Source organism: Micropterus dolomieu, linkage group LG13 (assembly GCF_021292245.1).
Source record: "Micropterus dolomieu isolate WLL.071019.BEF.003 ecotype Adirondacks linkage group LG13, ASM2129224v1, whole genome shotgun sequence".
NCBI classification, from domain to species: domain Eukaryota; kingdom Metazoa; phylum Chordata; class Actinopteri; order Centrarchiformes; family Centrarchidae; genus Micropterus; species Micropterus dolomieu.
In genome coordinates this window covers 28,292,147-28,312,293 of record NC_060162.1, presented here as the reverse complement: position 1 = coordinate 28,312,293, position 20,147 = coordinate 28,292,147, and the positions used below count along the sequence as shown (strand labels likewise).

General features: G+C 41.2%; 2 long non-coding RNA genes across 2 annotated transcripts; one reads left to right on the top strand and one right to left on the bottom strand.

The window, feature by feature from the left end:
• The first annotated feature begins 4,503 nt into the window (after positions 1–4,503).
• On the top strand, positions 4,504–6,672 carry LOC123981946. Its single transcript, XR_006827860.1, has 3 exons — positions 4,504–4,950; positions 5,059–5,470; positions 5,650–6,672. It is a non-coding gene; the product is annotated as an uncharacterized LOC123981946 (long non-coding RNA).
• A 1,195-nt stretch (positions 6,673–7,867) lies between these two features.
• LOC123981906 lies at positions 7,868–10,899 on the bottom strand. Its single transcript, XR_006827851.1, has 2 exons — positions 9,430–10,899; positions 7,868–9,174 (listed from the first exon to the last, which is right to left on the bottom strand). It is a non-coding gene; the product is annotated as an uncharacterized LOC123981906 (long non-coding RNA).
• Positions 10,900–20,147: the final 9,248 nt, after the last annotated feature.

Genomic DNA, 20,147 nt, shown 5'->3' with positions numbered 1-20,147 from the left:
TGATGATGTCTGCAGCAGGGGTGGGTACATCTAATGTAGGACTACATTTTCCATTTCATACCTTAACCAGTTTGTAATCTGCATTTTGCTTCATTAACCGAAATGAGCTCATCCAGGCTGTGCGCGCAGTTACGCAGTAAAGCGCTGTTGGGCGCTTGCCACAGTCACAGAGCAGGGCAGATGCAAACATTTAGAAAATCAGGCAAATATCTTTTCAGTTTAAGGCTTTATTGTTCTACTAATACAACTGAAATCTACTAAGCGTACACCATGGCACTGGTGGTCTGTTGGAAAGCAGCCTGCGTCGCTCTTTCACGAGCCAGCAAGTGAAACACTTCCACACACTTTCCACTGACAGCGCATTTAGTCTCTGCAGAGCAAATGAAGACTACACACTGTAACATCTATGACAGACGAGCACTGCATTGATCGAGATATATTAAAAGTGTCCTGTTGTTGAACAGAGCATGGCTTTGGACATGTTTCTTTTCTTTAATACACATGGGTTACTATCTGTTTTATAGCGATGTCCGACCATAAACAGAATGTCGCAGGTGAAACTAATCTTTCACTCAGCAGCTACCAGCTGTTATTTATTTTTGAGATGCACAGAGAGAGTGAGAGAGAGAGAGAGAGAGAGAGAATATGATGGATAAAGTAGTCATGTTGGGCTTTATGCACAGCATCCTCTGTATGCAGGTTTACCTGCTTCAACAAGGAGCTGCTCTGGTGTTACTGCCACAATAATTCTTTGTGCAGCCTGTGCTACTGCAAAACAAGTGGTTTGATTGGCTACATCTGATTTAATTTATTATTGATGAGGTAAAAAGGTGCCACATGCACATTTAAAGAGGTTACCTCAATTATTCACGTCTGTGTATGTGTTGATTCAGCAGTGATGATATTAAAAGTTGATCTACAGGAGAAACATATCTTAAAGCAACCCAGAATGCCTGGGAGCTGCTCTGCATTATATTCTGTTACGGTTTTAGATTTTAAATAGTTTTATTATACCTTTTATTAAACCAGAAAAACTCTTTTTCCAAGAGTGTCCTGGCCAAGGCAGGCAGTAGTACAATTGCACATTTAAGATGGAAATAAATAATCAGTTACAAGGTCATAAAATATCAAAATGTTCTTAAATACTCACCACAACTCAGCAGTACTTGAATTTTGTGTGTCCCTTTACATAAATAATTTCCACAATAAATTGATGCAGAAAAGCACCAGAATGCAGGAAATTAAATGTTTAACACTCACAGTTTTTTGGGGGAATGTCCTCAGACCCCCCGGTTTTAGCAACATCAGAATGAGTTAATAGTGTTGTTGTGAGTTTTGCTGTACCGTATAAGTAGAGGATGTTTACTGTTGCTTTACTGCTTAACAGACTTAACTTTGGGGTGGGGTGGAGGGGGGTCAATTATTATGTGAAGATATGAAGTTTTATGGGCTGGGCTAAGCCCCCAGTGTTTCAAGATCCTAAAAACACCCCTATATTTTTGAATGAAATTATGGAAGAAAATGAACTATTCCACGATATTAAATTATTTTAGATGCACCTATAGGCTACTTGGTATATTTGTCATCAGGAGGAAATGTCCTTATACTTTCTCATGTCTTTCTAATCTTTATCGCCATATTTCTCAATTATTCTCTCTTCTTATCCCAGTAATGTGCTGAGATCAGCTGTAAAACGCCCTGAGATGATCATTTCTAAGCTTAGACGCAATGTATTGAAACTGTGCACTTCACAGGAGGGAAACGAGTCTCGGAATCAGCCAAACATCTCTTATAGTGAGATAATATCACCTAATAACATCTAACTAGCCTGCAAAATGGTCACTGAACTGAAGTGTTAGAGCTGCAGAAACCTGAAACACTTGTCCGCAATTCACTGTCTGACGCTGCTTCTCTGTGAACGGCCGGTGAGGTTTACCTCTCCGCGTAAAAAACATTGTCCATAACATCAGCTGACTAGCACGCTCGCTCACTGAGGGGGCACCAGTGAAACAACACAGACAACAGCCCCCTATCACGACGACAAAGAAGAAGAGTTCTATTTTTCTTCTTCTTTAGTGTTTATTAGCGGTCGGCAAACCACTGAACCGGCTGAAAGATGCAGTACTGCCGCCACGGTAAAAGAGCTTTTGCTCCGTTGTTTGGCGGCTCCAGTCAGAAAGATGGAGGGGAAATGAAACAAAGTTCAACTTATTTTAAAAGCCTAAAAGATCCGGGGCTTTTGACAAAACATTCAGGGCTGAAGTCCCTGCTCCGCCTACGCACTACTCGCAGCTGCTTTTCCAAGTTTTGGTCTGTCAGTCTTGAGCGGAATTGAATCTTTGCAAAAGTCAGTTTTGAAAAGAACTGCTCACAGCAAACGGAGATGCAAACTTCAGTCCATGTCTCCTCAGAAGTGGAGTCAGAATAAGTCCTCAGAATCTACATACAGTTTGTAGAACTCCAGCTAGCTTTGGACCTAGGCCAGAGAGAAAAACTGGAAGTTTTTTGCCGCGTCCTTCTGTTTTGTTTCAATGTCTTGTGCCTTATCAGAAATTCTTTCTCCAACAGTTCTTCGAGAGGTTTTATTTTATCTGGTGCTAGCATGTCCCTAGCGGCAACAAGGCAGTCTTTCACAAACTCTCCTTCTGAATGAGGTTTCAGCTTCTTAGCTATTAGCTCACTCAATACAAAACTTGCCTGCATAACACTGTCTTTGTCACAAGTCTTGTGAAAACTGCTTGTTGGGCACCCAAACTCCTGCAAAGAGCAGTTATCCTTGCAACTCATCCAGTTTAGCATGTTTCAAGCTGTAAAGGTGCTTGAGACTGGCTTTTTTCATCACTGCAAGCGCTTCTCCACAAACTAGGCACAAAAAAAAAAAAAAAAATCATTTTTCCATGGACTGTATATAAAAATGGACGTAGCGTCCGTGACGTCACCCATTGTTTTCTGAAGAGCCGTTTTGAAGTTCAAAATTGGCAGAGCTGGCCGACACCATCTTGGCAGCGCGTCACCGCGTGTCACTCCCGGATAACCAAAAATGGGCAAAGAGGCGGGTCGTAGATGGAGCTGAGGTGACGTGTTGCTGAAACTACTCCCGCCTAGCTCGACATGACCGAGTTAGCTCATGCTAAGGAGCTAATGCTACATGCTACTCTGCGGTGCTGTACGGTGGAGGTTGGAACCTGCGGCTGGTTGTTACCAGTTTACCAACATTACCAGCTACAGTCAAGGAAAATATTAAAATAACTCACATATCTGTTATTGACATTATACTTCACAAGCTTTTAAATGCTTTTTAATATATAAATGTGGTAACATTAAAGTTATTTTGCAACACTAAAGTTAGATTTTGTTGAGACCAACGTTAACAGTTAACTTAACGATAACGTTAACTATGAATCAGTTATTAATTACCTTAAGTTTACTTAACGTTACAGCTGAAACGAACAATTTCAAGCAAATCGATTTACATACCGTTGGTTTTGAGCGGTTACGAGTCATTTATTTGGACGTCACCTCAGTATGTTACTTGTAATAAACTAATAAGCTAGCGGTAGAGTCCTCAGTTACATGATGGAAGCTGTATATCTTGTAAAACGTTAGCCATGGCTGCTATCACGTTAATTAATTCCCCACACCGCTATTTTGAGTAACACTGCTGCTGTCGGCATGGCTGTGTGGGATTATTGTCTGGAAGAGGACACTTGAGAGAGAAAGGTACTTTTTATATTTGTCACAAGATTGTTGTTGAGGTTCTGGTGCTTCCACATCTGCGACTCAAAGCTTAAACTTTGAGTCTAAAATAATGTTGTTACTCAAAGCTACTGGACATTTGACAGCTGATATAAAAGGACAACACAACATTTAAAGAGTCTCCCTTGTTTTATTTCTCCCACTTATGTGACATAATAGTGCTGTCAACATTAAAACACTGAGGCATCTTTTAGAGGACCATCTCAAAAAATTAGAATACTGAGGAAAAGTTCATTGTGAGCATCAGAGTTAATTAGCTGATGAGAGAGCTCTTCTCCAGTTATTTCTGTATAATTTATAATACAGAAATGTATTTTTATTCTAAAATGTTTATACATTTTGAGATAGTGGAGTTTTTATTTCCATGAGCTGTAAACCGTAATCATCAAGATGAAAACAAAAAGGGTTTGAAATGCTTCGCTTTGTGTAATGAATCTAGAATATATCAAAGATTCAATATTTGAATTAAATTACATTAGAAAATTAACTTCACCACAATATTCTATTTATTAAAGAATCATCTGTATTTACTTTCTATTTTTTATCACCTGAAGAATTTATTACACATTTTCTTCCCAGAGTAACACTGTGGATCACATGTCCCACCTGGTGCCAGAGAGCTGCAGAGACCTGGAAGCCTTGTTATTGTCGTGGAAGTCTGTATCTGTTTGCGTGGACTGACGTGGAAAGGCGTTCTCTCTCTCTGTTTACTTTGAGTTTTAAATATTGTCCATATTTGTATCATAGATCCATTTAAAAAAAGATACGGTTTATGGTTCACTTGTAATAAATGCTATTCATGGATATCAGTCACGTGACTTTTTTGTTGTGGCCGCCATCTTTAGGACCGCTGCGCAGCCCCTCCTGCGTTAGAATGAATGATGTCGCACACGAAAATAGCACACCTCACCACCGACGAAAAGCAACGGTATTTGAAGAAGGTTGATACGTTAGGTTTTGATCCATATCTACTGTCCAGTGAACTTCTGACTCCACTAGTCTAGCAAAAACCTGCCAAATTTGACATTTGCTGATATTTACATTTACCTCGTCCACAATCCATCTCCATACACCGGGGAAGCCCTCAAGGCGTTTAAAAGCACCGAAGCCTACCGCTACTTCACCTCAGGATGGGTTAATGATCCCAAAATTCATCATCTGGAGATGTAGAAAATGTTCTTGATCACAGGAAGGGTAAGTGGCAGTGTTTTAATAGAATAACATTATGTCCCCATTTTAAACTACATATTTTAATCTAGCTAGCTAACATGTAGTTTGTTAACTTCTGGTTAAAATTTGCAGGTGAAGCATTCACAAAGCCTCAGTGTAACCCCAACACACCCCTGGATCACAGTACAGGATGATGGGAGTGTTTTAATGGCTCATTGTACCTGTAAGGCAGGTTTAGGAGAGGTATGCTCACATGCATCAGCTCTACTGTATTGTGTGTTGGCTGCTGTTGATATCAGGAAAGCCCTGTGCATGGGCCCAGCCAAGTACGGCGTCTGTCAGAGATTTAACATGCAGAGATCCAAAACATCAATTTCTGTCATAACCGAGAGCCCCGTCATGTTCAAGGCCCTGGTTCTCCTGATATTAGACCATCAGATGAAGAGTGCAGGATGTTTTTTGAGATGCTTCATCAGAGTGAGAAGCAAGAGTCTAAGCCAAAGAAAAGTGCCATCCTTTCTGTCATTGAGGGCCACTCCCACAGGTACACAGTGGTGAAATGTAACTAAATACATCCAATAACATGATGTATACTTTAATGAAGTATATTGAGGCTTGTACTTTTTATTCCTTGGTTTAAGTATACATTTTACTGCAGAAGTTTCATGTCACAGCATATTTTTGCTTAAGTCAAATATCTGGGCACATCTTCCACCACTGTAGGTACATGCCAAAGGTGATGTAGCTGGACTTGCCCACTCCTTTGTCAACCTTATATTCAAGCTCCTGGCTAGAGGTAGACCTGCCCACACTACTGGTTGAGACTTCCAAGGTCTTTGATAACCAACATCTGACACAGCAACAGGTAAATATTATAAAAACAGGTTGGTGTTAATATTTCCATTTGTCAATCTCTTCAGTTGAAAATCAAAGTAATCACTAGTAAAATTATTTCTGCCTGTGAAGTTGAAATTCATGACAAGTCAACTAACTAATGAACAAACTAACTTTTCCAGTGTTTGGTAGTTGAGGAGGAGACCAGGGAGCAGAGTAAAAGTAGGGTATGGTTTGATCAGAGGGCAGGAAGAGTCACAGCGTCGGTATTCTGCGAGGCAGCCAAAGCAAACAAACCCGTATCCTTGATCAAAAGGATTTGCTATCCGCTCTCTTCTCAGTTTTCCACTGAGGCAACAAGGTGCGTAGAGTAAAGCACAATTAAACATGCAGGTTGGATTTGTGTAGCCATGATGTAACCAGGTTAGCTATTCAAGTCAAAGAGAAGATTACAAGCAAATTATAAGCAAAGGCATTTATGAGTGGTCAGAGTGCAACACATTTAGGTAAATGTTGATAGGCATTAAATGTCATTCAGACAAATACAATACAATTTAATAAACAGTTTATATTTAAATTTTTGTCAGATGGGGTCAAGTGAATGAGGGAAGAGCAAGGGCAAACTATGTAGCTATGACTCAAGATCACCACGAAGACTTCCAGGTCCATCAACAACTAAGAGATGAATGATATGTTCATAGTGCTGGGCGATATAGACAAAATATTATCACATTTCATTTCATTCAATATTGATTATTCTCATGATAAATGTCAAATTATTATTTCTTTTGAGCTTAAAGGCTGATTATTGCTCCAGAGTGAAAGTTGAAGAAACCAGGTGGTTAATTGTGGTTCTAAACTATATTTTTATGGTCAGAATGTGACAAACCGTGGATCACTTCACAAATCTGAGGCAGAACATTCAAAATTTTTTTCAACAAATGTGTTTTAGTAAAATTAAGTAAAATCTTTTTTAGTTCCTTTTCTTAAAAAATATTAATACAAAAGTAAGTAAAAGTGCTAATTTCTTTGTGATTCAAATGAATTAAATCAAACATTTATTGAACACATTTGTTATATTGTTATTGAGAAAAGGTGTGTGAGATTTATCATTATTGTTTTATTTCCCAGCCCAATATGTACATCCTATGAATATCTGTACACAGTTTATACCTCCAGGTTCATGCATCAGGGTTCATCATCCACCCAGACCTCCCCTGGATTGGAGCATCAGCTGAAAGCTGCAAACCCCCATCATTCTGTTTAGGCCTCAGAGAGCATGGGACAATGTCACTTAAGACAGACCACAAGTTCATGTATCAAGTGCAAGTTCAAATGCATGTGGCCACTGTGAGTTACTGCGATTTCATGGTATGGACACCACAGGAGTTTTTCATCCAGCGGATCCAGTATGATCCTGTTTTCTTCCCTAATGCCTACCTCAAAGTGGCTGAATTCATCAGGACCGGAGTACTACCAGAGCTGCTGGGGAAATGGTATACAGCACCACGGCATTCTCATACAGACAGGGCAACCTTGTGACACAGATGACATCACCTGCACATCTGGACAGTGTAGGCGGAAGCACTTTCACAGGTCTTGCCTTAAATTGAGCAGGGTACCGAAGACATGGAAATGTGTGGAGTGCAGAAAAAAGTGTAGTATTGCTTTAGTTTTTGATTAATCGGTTTCATCTTTTATTTACTTGTTGTAAATGCTCCGTACTTGTATAGCGCCTTTCTTTTCAACCACTCAAAGTGCTTTTACACTACATCTAAATTCACCAGTCATACACATTCATACACTGAGCCTAAGTGCTCAAACGGAAACTAACATTCACACACATTCATACACTGAGCCTAAGTGCTCAAACAGAAACTAACATTCACACACATTCATACACTGGCGAAACAGCCGCCAGGGGCAATTCGGGGTTCAGTATCTTGCCCAAGGACACTTCGACACGCAACCAGGGGGAGCCAGGGATTGAACTGCCGGCCTTCCAATTAACGGCCAACCCGCTCTACCTCATGAGCCACAGCCGCCCCAACATTCATTGTTATGAATTGATTGTTATGAAATAGTAAAGATGAATAAGAGCAATGTATTTTACTGCCAGCTGTTTTTTTAATAGCAAATAAAGTTACAAAATACAAATACAAAAACAGTTCATATTTTGTGTTATACTTAAATTTTCTATTCTGAAGGCACTACCGATGGGCAAATGTTGCACAAAGCACAGCAGACTCTGACCATCTTGTCAAGAGATGTAAGCTTTCCTGGAGTTGTAGTCTGGCAAAGAGAGATGAGTATTGTACTTTGTAAGATTGTGTACTTGTTCCTCACGAGACCAATGACACGTTCTACATGAATCTGAACAGCTGCTAGTCCCCTCGTAGTCTCAAGTTCACTTGGGTGCAGTTGCTGTTTCCCTTTAGTGAAGGCAGGTATTTTGAGATGAGCACTGTTTCAAGCCCACGGCATCTTTTATGGTAAACCCTCGATCTGCTAGGACAGACTGCAGTTTTGGGTTATGTGCTTATCACTTGTTCGCCCCCCCCAACCAGTAGACACAAATGATATGACTCCCTGTGGAGTTATTGATATCAAAAACTTCACAGTATTATGATGTTTATACTGTGAATATGTTTGTGCTCGGGCTCTCATGTTCTTAGGCTTCTCAATGAAAACTTCAAAGCAATCTATTATGGAAGTACAATTTCTGTAACTACTGTTTTAGAAACACATGGGTAAACTAATTTGAATCTGTTCCTTAATGGGCCACACTATGAATGAAGACAACCTACTGTACATTATATGTAGTGTATTATTAAATATACGGCTTACAGTAGGCTTTGATACAAGAAATATATATGTGAGGAAGTGCAGTGGTAAATTCAATCTCATTCTCATTAGAGTCATTAAAAAGCAGTGAAAAGGAGAGATCCCAGGCCCCCCTTTAGGAATCCTAACAAGAAGGTAAAGATGACCATCATCTTTGCATAGGATGGAAGTCCAGTTAAGTCCTGCACCATGTCATCATTGTCCTTGAAGGCCTCCTGCTGGAAAGATGACCTTCTTACCCTGTCCCGAAGCTGATAGACCTCTGACCTCAATCTGGTACACTCTTCAGTCAGTTTCTTTACAGCTGCTTGGCAGGCTTCATTGGAGCATGCTACACTACTCTCTCTCAGTATCGATGGGGTCTTTACAGTAGCTGTGTTCCCCACTCTGCCCACTCTCAGGAACGCTGTCACAGCAGTTAATCTCCATGTCAATAACGTTACTGTTATCACAGTGTGACGTTGTCAGATCGTTGTGGCAATTGATTTTTTTTTTGGCGGTGCTCAGGTGACAGGTATGCAAACAGACTTGGCACGTAATCGGGGCTCAGAGGATTATCGCTTTTCTTGCCTGCAGTGTTATGAGACACAAACAACACAATGACATTACCTAATTTGAAATAATCACTCAAACAGTGGATATAGATTATAGAATTATTTAAATATATTATTTAAATTTGTCTGCAAAGCCATCGACATAGATTACCTATTTTAATTAGTCTGAACACGTTCATCATTATGGATCTGGTGCTAATGTTAGGATAGCTAATGTTTGCTAATGCTAATGTTTGCTAATGCTGACGTTAGCTTAGCGATACTTACTTACCTGAAATAAAGTGCTCACTGCACAGCCTGGAGTGTTCTGTAGGAGTCCAGTGATTCCTCCTGATAACAGCAATCCATTTCTCACGACGCTCAGGGTTTTTGGGGATATTGTAAAATGTTAATCCATTACTTTTAGATTTGCTGTTATCACAGCCCACAGCACAGCAGATAGACGACATTTTGGTACTCGGTCCTACAGATGGCGCCGCGACCACTGTGTGACGTCACATGATATCTAGCACTCCCTGTCTTTACTACTTACTGAAAAGCTAATCGTATACCACAGATAAAACATGAAACATTAAAACTGAACTCTTGCTTAAGAACATCAGTCCTAGTATAAGTTAAAAAATGAAAATACTCCCAACATGTTTCACATGAAATCATGAAAAGTAATTATGCAGTGTATTTCTGTGTGTGCAGGAGTATTTTTACTTTCTACCTTATACTTTAAGATAAATAAGAAGCCATATACCATAACAGAGCCTGAAGTTTCTGAAGAGTTCTTTGTTTGCTGCTCTGATATAAGTCTAGTTTAAACAGAAACAAAGAATGATCTGCAGAGTAATTAGGAATCTCACTAGGTGGTTTTTATTGTGACCATGCAAACTCTGAGGTCTCAGAGCTGACTGAATGCACATGTAGTAAATAGGTGAGTCTATACAATGTAAACCAAACAAGAGCTTCTCAGAGGTCGCAATAAATGACACCTCCTACAGGGCTTCAAAACTAATTGCAGCCTTTAATATGTACTTCGAATCAATAATCCCCACTGAGGAACCCCACAAAGAATAGTATAACGTTATTGTTTTTAAACAGTAACGTTATACTTGGAGGTGCATGGATCTCCTCGGGAGAGACAGCTAGCTCAAATAGTGGCATTGGTGGTCCTCGGTGTGACAGTTTCAGGCAGAACTCCGCAGCAGCTCCCCCCTCGGCTGCCTTTAAACCCTTCGTGTCCATCGGGATCAGGTACAGCCACTTGACTAGTATCTAACTGAACAGTGACTCTGTTACAGGACGTAGCTAAATCTCACATTGCCCGTCAGTAAAAGTTACCGTTAACATAACATCAGCTAACTGAGAGCTGAGCCTTTACTTACAACTTCACACAGACGCCTTTTCTCCAAAGCATTATCACCTTAATGTCTAACATTTTTGGCTTCTCTCTTCTTGCTGACTTATCTTTGACTCATTAAAAGCTGCGGTTAGAACACACTAACTTACATAACGTTGCTTACAATAATGGCTAATTAGCGTAACGAGCTAACAAGCTATATGCCGACAGCGATACCTGTTAAATGTTAACACATAAATAAAATACAGGAATTTCACTCACCAAGTAGAACACGGATTTCCTGGAGGTTCTCTCTCCAATTAACTGCACAGCCTGCCATTATTCATCTGGTATCTGCATGTAGAAATGTCCAAAAGCCTCCGACAGGCTGAACCTCAGAGCTCCGTGTAGCTGAGTGAGGCTAACAGTGGTGGCGGCTAATGGCGCCTGTCAATCAAAGAGGCCACGCCCCTAATAATGCAGAACTTTAAGGCTTAATATAATTTAAACAGGTGAGTTATAAAAAAATTCACCCCCCTCACAGTTGTCACGAAGGGCAAACTTAGTGATATGCACTAAAACCATTTTTTGAACCAGGCTGTAAACATGTTTTATTGTGCTGTAAAGTTGGGCTTTTTAACATGGGGGTCAATGGAGATTGACTCCCTTCTGCAGCCAGCCTCAAGTGGCCACTCGATGAATTGCAGTTTCTTTTTTTTACTTCCGCATTGGTATCGGAAGTGAGAGCCGGAGGTTGCCGCTTGCATTTTTCTTGAAAAGTGTGACATTCCGCATCTACTGATAGTCACCATGGTACATATCAGCGATGACACGTCGCGTTGACCCTGACTGTGACTCGGACATGGCCTACAGTCAGAAGGGACCATACGGAAATTTTACTCTATTATTTTTAATTATTTTTATTTTATCACAGGAAAAGTAATTGCTGTCTAGAGATTTTTCTTTGTATTTCTGAGTTGTTGTTTTAGTTGGTATTTTTTTGTATTTCTGAAATGACTTGCGGGCCGGACCAAACGGTCGGACGTTCCCCATCCCTGATCTATTCAACCCTTTCTATTGGCTGGTTGTTGACTATCAGAGTGGGGATGATGATGCATCTTTGCAAAAATCAACAACCAGTTCCTTTGTTTTAGAGCGGTTGAGTTCAAGACAGTTCTGCTTGCACCACTCTGCAAAAATGTCCATCTCAGTCTGTAACTCTTTTAGTGAGTTAGTGATGTTGATGATCACAGTCGTCGGAATATTTAATGTATGTTATTCCGGGGTTAGCGCTCCTGCAGTTATTAGTGTTTAGTGTGTACAGAATCAGTGATATTATAGAGCCTTGTGGGGCTGGTGAGGTGACCGTTAACTCTGACTTTCTGATGTCTATCTGTCAGAAAAAACAGGATCCAGAGAATAAGGTATGGGTTCACATCCATTTGGAGCAATTTTTGTCCCATCAGGTGAGGTTGTACTGTGTTAAAAGCATTTGAAAATCCCCAAAGATCAGTCTAATGAATAGCCTGGGCTTTTAAATATGGGTTTAAGTGTCATCTAACACTACCAGTGTTAATATGGCATCATCCATGCAAACTGACCTCCTCCTGAAGCTGGGAAAGAATAAGTCTTTCAAAGCCTTTCAATACCAGAGATGTTAATGCCACATGCCGGTAGTCATTGTTGCAGGTGGGATTGCTCTTTTTGGCTATTCGACAGATGACTGAGGATTTCCAGGTTGATGGAATTGAATGTTCTGACAGGGAGCGGTTGAACAGATAACATCTGGCTGCAACAGGCCTTCAGGCCTTTTCTTGCTTCCTGCTTTCTTACAGTGAAGACGCTTTGCTGCTTGCTCTTGCCTCTCCTTGCATTCTGTGGCTTAAACTCTCTTTTTTTTCCTGCTAGAAATCAGCAGCTCTTGGATACTTTTAAATCACTGGGACTGTCAGATAAAGAAGGCTCTTGCCATACTTTAAAACCTTTTATGATCTTAGTGCTACGCGAGTGCGGCCTATCAATAGCACTAGCCTTTACTGCAGTGACTGGAGCTATAGCTAATGCTAATTAGCAACAAGATGCCCCCCTTCTCCACGGACGACTTCTACAAACTTCTACAGAAAATTACTGTGCTGGAAGCCAAGATCCACAGGTTAGAAGTAAATGTGGAAGTGAATGGACTATGTGGGAATGACACCACTTTACCTAGGACCCAAAACAGTGGACAAGAGCATGCTAACACACGGCTAATTAGCACCAACAAGACTACCAAGAAGCAGGAGGCCTGTGTACTGGGTAATAAATCTAAAAGTGGGAGTCCTCCCTGGAACGCTCTTGGTGCAAACCCTAAGAGTAAATCATTTCCTGGGGAAATGGGAGGACGAGTAACAGGCAGAACCCAGCGCCCTGAGATTTGACTGGCTGGCCTGGATTATCATCCGGGCAGAGCGCCTCTTCAACCCCTCTTCTTGGTAGGACACAGCCGTGGACAGCTGCGAAAGGGAGAGTTAGCAACAAACCTCCCCAACAACCGAGTGTGCAACAGCAGAACAGCTTTTCACCACTATTGCAGGACCCTGGATCTCCGTCTGATGACCTGGATAACATCCCGTCCTCACACAGAAGGGTAAGGACTGAAAGTAAATCAGAAAGTAAAAGGCTGCAGGGAAAGCTAACGACTGGGCCTCAAACTCTGATTGTGGGTGACGCTACTGTAAACGATGTAAGAAGCATGTGCAGTAAGAACACCAAAGTACTCTGCTTTCCGAAGGATACGGTGTCTGACTTGGCAGAAAGAATCCTGCATATTGTGGCTGAACATCCTGTGAAAAACATCATACTGCACATCGGGAACAATGATGTTGTGAAGCAACAGTCTGAAGTGTTGAAAGAGGATTTTAATAATCTGTTGAACACAGTCAGCTCTTTGAATGCTGAGGTGTTTATCAGTGGCCCTATACCGCCAATCCGAAGAGGAGCTGAGAGATTCAGCAGATTGATGGCTTTGAACATGTGGCTCTCAACTGCATGTATTGTCCATTCAGTGCATTTCATCGAAAACTAGTCCTTTCTGTGGGACCGCAGACATTTTTTTTAAGTCAGATGGACTTCGACTTAACAAGTCAGGAGTAAAATTGTTCAGCTCCAACCTGTTTTACTTTCTGTGTCACTCATCTGTTCCCTCTGCCAAGGACAAGAGGCAAGAGGAATCAAATCAAGAAGAAGACATAACACAACACACCAGAAACCTTGAAGGAGAGCCACCCCAACCCCCGCTGGAAGACAGCTCTGATCACGGGAGACATCTGAGCCAAGGGGAAGAGTCTCCACCTCTCTCACTGAAAATAAACAGTGAGGATTCACCATCTCTACCCCCCGAATCCCCACCTTCAGACACACTTTCTCCCCTCTCGCTCCTGTTGGACTTCACTGATCACATGGAAGACCTGGTTAGAGCTGGGACCAAATTTACTCCCCGCACCTTCCCTCGCTCCACTCCCATTTTCTCTACCGTAAACCCCCCTCACCGTCCACCTCCACCACTGGTTCTAAGTCCTCCAGGTTTGACACATGTGTCACAAATACAGCGCACAACCAGCCTTCCCGCTCCACAATGGCGAAAAAGCCCAGTAAGCTCTGTCTGATATGTGCTGGGTCCAGGCTACAAGCAAAATAGCACTCATGACTCTTCCCAGGACAAGCTTGTAGTCTTCTCCATCCCTGTCTTGATAGGTAACAGAAAAAGCATGGTGAATGTGTTAAGAAACAGGAAGCACTCAACATATCCTGTAAATTTAGTATTAATTCCTCGTCAGCCGCAGCCTGTTGAAAAAAGTGGGCCAGATAATGTTTTTAACACACTAAAATTAGCTTTGTTAAACGTTAGGTCTTTCAATCAATGATTTTATAATCATGTTTTTACCAGAAATTTGGTTGGACCAAGATAACAGTGCAGCTGTCCTTATAGAGTCTACCCCTCCCAACTTCAGTTTTATGAGTGAAGCTAGAGTGCATAAGAGAGGAGGTGAAGTTGCCATTTTGTTTAATGACTCCCTCCAATGCAAAAAGATGTCTTATGGGAACTTTTTTGATGACTTTGGTGAACTGCTGTCTATAATCTGTATTGACTTTGACTGTGTGGGATTGTTGGTGATTTTAACATCCATGTTGACAACCCCCAGGACAGAGGGACTAAAGAACTGTTTTGTGTTCTTGATAATTATGGACTGACTCAACATGTGACGGAGCCCACGCACAATAAGCTATCTGCGTGCACACAAATGTTAAAACAGAGGTGATCACAAAAACGGCATATCACTGAAAACACTAGTGAAAAATTTATTGAGGCTTTCTCCTCAACAACTGCCCTCTCACGGGTCTCAGTCAATGAGCTTGTAGATAATTTTAGTTCTAAAATTACAGATGTTATTGATGCCATTGCACCAGCCAAGGTGAAGGTGTTCTCTGGTAAGAGAAGATCTCCATGTAGAAATGCCACGCTGGTAGAAAAAGAGTGTCGAAAAGCTGAACGCAAGTGGCGGAAAACAAATCTCCAGGTTCATTATGACATCTATAAAGAGAGACTTCGCATTTATAATTTAGAACTGAGAAATGCCAGGCGGTCCTTCTTCTCTGACATCATCACCAAAAACACTAATAATGCACGTGCCCTGTTTGCTACCGTCGACAGGCTAACCAACCCTCCTGTGTCGGTAGCCTCTGAACTTCTATCCACCAGGGCCTGCAATGAATTTGCTTCCTTCTTCACAGACAAAATTCAAACAATTAGACAAGCAACCAGTGCCTCCATGTCATTAACAGGATATGTCTTGTCCCTGTGTCCACTTAAAAACAATTCATATAGCATGAGACAATTTGATTCTATTAACCATAAAAACCTGGAGGACATAATACAACATCTGAAATCCTCCTCATGCTGCCTTGATATTCTGCCAACAGGTTTTTTCAAAAATGTGTCTAAATGCATGGCCCCAGATTTACTACAAATTGTCAACATGTCTCTCCTCTCAGGTTTTTTCCCACAGGCCCTGAAAACTGCAGTCATTAAGCCACTCTTAAAAAAGAGCAATCTAGTTTATGAGCAATTATAGGCCCAAGTAAAATCATTGAAAATTGTCTTCCAGTCAGGTTTTCAACCACACCACAGCACTGAGACAGCTCTTGTTAAGGTCTTCAATGACATCCATTTAAACACTGACAGTGGCAGAATTTCAGTCTTAGTATTATTGGATGACGGTTGACCACAACATATTACTAGACAGACTTGAAAACTGGGTTGGACTTTCTGGCACAGTACTAAACTGGTTTGAATCCTACTTAAAGGAAAGGGACTACTTTGTGTCTATAGGTAATCACACGTCTGAGCTGACAAAAATGACGTGGAGTTCCCCAAGGCTCCATTCTGGGACCTCTTTTGTTTAACATTTACATGCTTCCACTGGCTCAGATTATGAAAAACAACAAAATATGTTACTATAATTATGCAGATGACACACAGATTTACATAACCATTTCACCAGGGGACTATGATCCCATACAGGCGCTGAGTAACAGGTCAACGATTGGATGTGCCAGAATTTTCTTCAATTAAACAAGGATAAAACTGAAGTTATTGTTTTTGGAGCCAGGGAGGAACGATTGAAAGTCAGTGCTCGACTTCAATCTGTAATGTTAAGAACCACAAATCAAGCCAGAAATCTTGGTGTAGTCATGGACTCAGACCTGAATTTGAGGAGCCATATTAACACAATTACAAAGTCAGCCTGAAGAATATATCAAGGATTAAAGGACTTATGTCTCAGCAGGACCTGGAAAAGCTTATCCATGCATTTATCTTCAGTCGACCTGACTACTGTAACAGTGTCCTTACAGGGCTCCCTAAGAAATCCATCAGACAGCTGCAGCTGATTCAGAACACTGCTGCTCGAGTCCTCGGTAAGCAGGGATCAGATGGACCACATTATAGTCTGCAGTGCTAAGAGGTGTTTTTTTGTATGTATTCATTACAGAGGTCGATTGTTGTGTCACCTCTGGTGGCGCATGTAACAAATTGTTGGTAGGTTGGAAGTGTCTTGTTTAGCCTGAAGCCATTAAAATCCCCCAAAATGAGAACGGAGGAATCTGGAGATGCACATTCAATCTGATGGACACGCGGTACTATGGCCTCTGCCGCACGTTTGACGTTGCCGTTATTTATATTCCTTCAGTCTGTAAGGGTCCATGATCAAAAGAATCAAAACAGCTTTTCATGAATATTAATCCAAATTGTGAATCCTTTCATGTGAAGTCCATCACTCTCTGCTAACTTCTGCCACACTTCTTTCATCCTGCACTCTGTTTTTTTTACATTGCTGCCTTCAAAATAAAAGGGCATAAGCCGCCTGTCTGAGCTAGATCAAATGAATGACGTGTATTTGATAATGTTGGATAATTTTTAGACAAGTAATATTCTGTTTGAAAAAAATATACTGTTTCATAGTAGCCTATTTCAGATTTGTGCAAGAGGAATTAAAGGCCTGTCCCAAAAATAAATGGTAAAGGCATTTTAGCTAATAAAACCCTATTAATCAAAGTTTTATGGTATTTTGGTGTTCTTACTGCACATGCTTCTTACATCTTTCACAGCGTCACCCACAATCAGAGTTTGAGGCCCAGTCATTATCTTTCCCTGCAGCCTTTTACTTTCTGATTTACTTTCAGTCCTTACCCTTCTGTGTGAGGATGGGATGTTATTCAGGTCATCAGACGGAGATCCCGGGTCCTGCAGCAGTGGTGAAAAGCTGTTCTCCTGCTGCACACTTGGTTGTTGGGGAGGTCTGTTGCTTACTCTCCCTTTCGCAGCTGTCCACGGCTGTGTCCTACTAAGAACAGGGGTTGAAGAGGCGCTCTGCCCGGATGATCATGCGGGGCAGCCAGTCGCATAAGAAATCTCGGGGCGCTGGGTTCTGCCTGTTACTCGTCCTTCCGTTTCCACAGGAAATGATTTACTCTTAGGCTTTGCACCAAGAGAGTTCCAACAGGGAGGAGGAAGGAGAGACTACCGCTTTTAGATTTATTACCCAGTACACAGGCCTTCTGCTTCTTGGTAGTCTAGTTGGTGCTAATTAGCCGTGTGTTCGCATGTTCTTGTCCATTGTTTTGGGTCCATGGTAAAGTGGTGTCATTCCCACATAGTCCATTCACTTCCACATTTACTTCTAACCTGTGGATCTCGCAGCATTGCAATTTTCTGTAGAAGTTTGTGGAAGTTGTACGTGGAGATGGGAGGCATATTGTTGCTAATTAGCATTAGCAACAACTCCAGTCACTGCAGTACAGGCTAGTGCTATTGATAGGCTGCACTCGCGTAGCACTTAGATCATAAACGTGTTTAAAGTATGGCAATAGCCTACTTTATCTTAATAGATGACAGTCCCAGTAATTTAGAAGTATGCAAGAGCAGCTGCTCATAATTTCTAGCAGGATAAAAACAAGAATATCAGCAAAAAATGCAGGCACTGTAAGAAAGCAGGAAGTAAAGCCAACATACACTCAGGTGTTGAATACTGCATACCAACAGTCATAACACATATCTGGGTTATCAAAAAAAAACATGTCATGATAATCCATATCAACATACTGAATACGTCTTTTGTAGCCTATTTCTTCAATACTATGACATTAATTTTGACTACTACCAAAAACACAACATACTTTTTATCATCACAGACACAGCCTCCTTGACATTTTCTGGGCCCAAAACATCATGGCTCAACCACATGTTGCCAAATGAAGGAGCCAGCAGTGCAGCTTTTAGACATAGAGGGTCAGTGAAGGGTTAGTAAGGTTGCTCCATCACTCTGTTCATCTTCCATCCTCACATTTACAAAGATCCCTCTGAATCTTCTTTGGAGTGATCCTTGCAGGCTACACATCAAGCCACCCAGGTAGCGAACATTATCTCTTTTATTTTCCAGGTAGTGATTTAGAGAAAGGATACAGGGTAACACAGCACTTATGGTCAATATTTTTCTCCTTGTGTAAAGTCTGTGGCTTCTTCAAAACATCCACTAGTTCCCTAATCTGACTCCACTCTCAAGCTGTGAATACTGTCTCTTTGTGTCCTGCATATTCAAGAACTGTTGACAGTTTCAGGTGGCCACAGACGAGCACTGATTTATTCCAGCGTGTGGTAACAGAGGCAGGGCCTCCATGCTGTCCAAATTCCTTCTGAAATTTTTCTGTGAAAGAGGTGGTTGTGTCTAGCAAGGAGCTAAAAATTCTTTATTACATAACATTTTTACCTCAGGCAGAGGGGCTATCTATTTTTCTGACTCCACACAGTAAACAGAAAAATCTGGTCTGTCTTACTTGGCAACATTGTGTAAATTATGACAAGGTCAAACTTGGAAACTTGGAAATTATGCATTGAGCATTCATAAATGTAAACAGGAGAGTGGTATTAAAAGGATATTGTGAATCATCAAGTAGTTCCGTATTAGAGTGGGCATCCACCTCAACCACATCCTCATAAATCCACTCAGACTTGTAGTCTCCACAGGCAGAAATGCTGACAGAAATTGAACAACTTGAATGCCTTGTTCCACTGTTTTGGCCTTTTTTTCAGGTTCTTTCAGTGGCAAAGAAATGGCAACGGACATTTCCCCCTTTCCAGACAAAGCATATGTCAGTGGCCCTCTGCATTCCTGCATTTACGCATTTATGCAAGAACAGTACACAAGAAAATGAGAAAATCAGATACATTTTGAAAGCCTACTATCACCTGAGGAATATATCAAGGATTAAAGGACTTATGTCTCAGAAAGACCTGGAAAAACGTATCCATGCATTCGACTCGACTACTGTAACAGTGTCCTTACAGGGCTCCCTAAGAAATCCATCAGAATCATCAAAATTGATTCAGAACGCTGCTGCTCGAGTCCTCATTAAGACCAAAAAGGTGGATCACATCATTCCAGTTCTGAGGTCTTTACATTGGCTTCCTGTATGTCAAAGAATTGATTTCAAACTCCTGCTGTTAGTTTATAAAGCACTAAATGGTTTTAAACTAAACAAGGAGAAGCAGCGTTCAGTTATTATGCTCCGTATATTTGGAACAAACTCCCAGATAACTGCAGGTCTGCTGAAGACTTTTCTTTTTACCATTGCTTTAAATTAAATATTCAAGATTTTTCTTTTTACCACTGCCTTTAACTAGTAGATTGATAACTTACACTGCACTGTAACTTTTACTGTCCTGTTTTCTTTTTCTTTGTTTTTAGCTTTTTACCATCCATCCATCCATTTTCATCCGCTTATCCAGGATCGGGTCGCGGGGGCAGCAGCTCCAGCAGGGGACCCCAAACTTTTCTTTCCCGAGCCACATTAACCAGCTGTGACTGGGGGATCCGAGGCGTTCCCAGGCCAACGTGGAGATATAGCTTTTTACCATTGCTTTTAATTAAATATTTACACGGTGAGAAATGAGTAGGTAATTGAGTGAAAAGATAATGAGAGTGAGATTGAACAGAGCGAAGGAAGTGGTCTTAAATCTCACGCCTGAGTGATTTGCAGGAACCTCTGTCCACCTGTAAACACTCAGGGGGGTCCAGAGTATAACTGGATCAAAGTGGCCTGCGGACAGACATGTCCTGGTTTCTCTG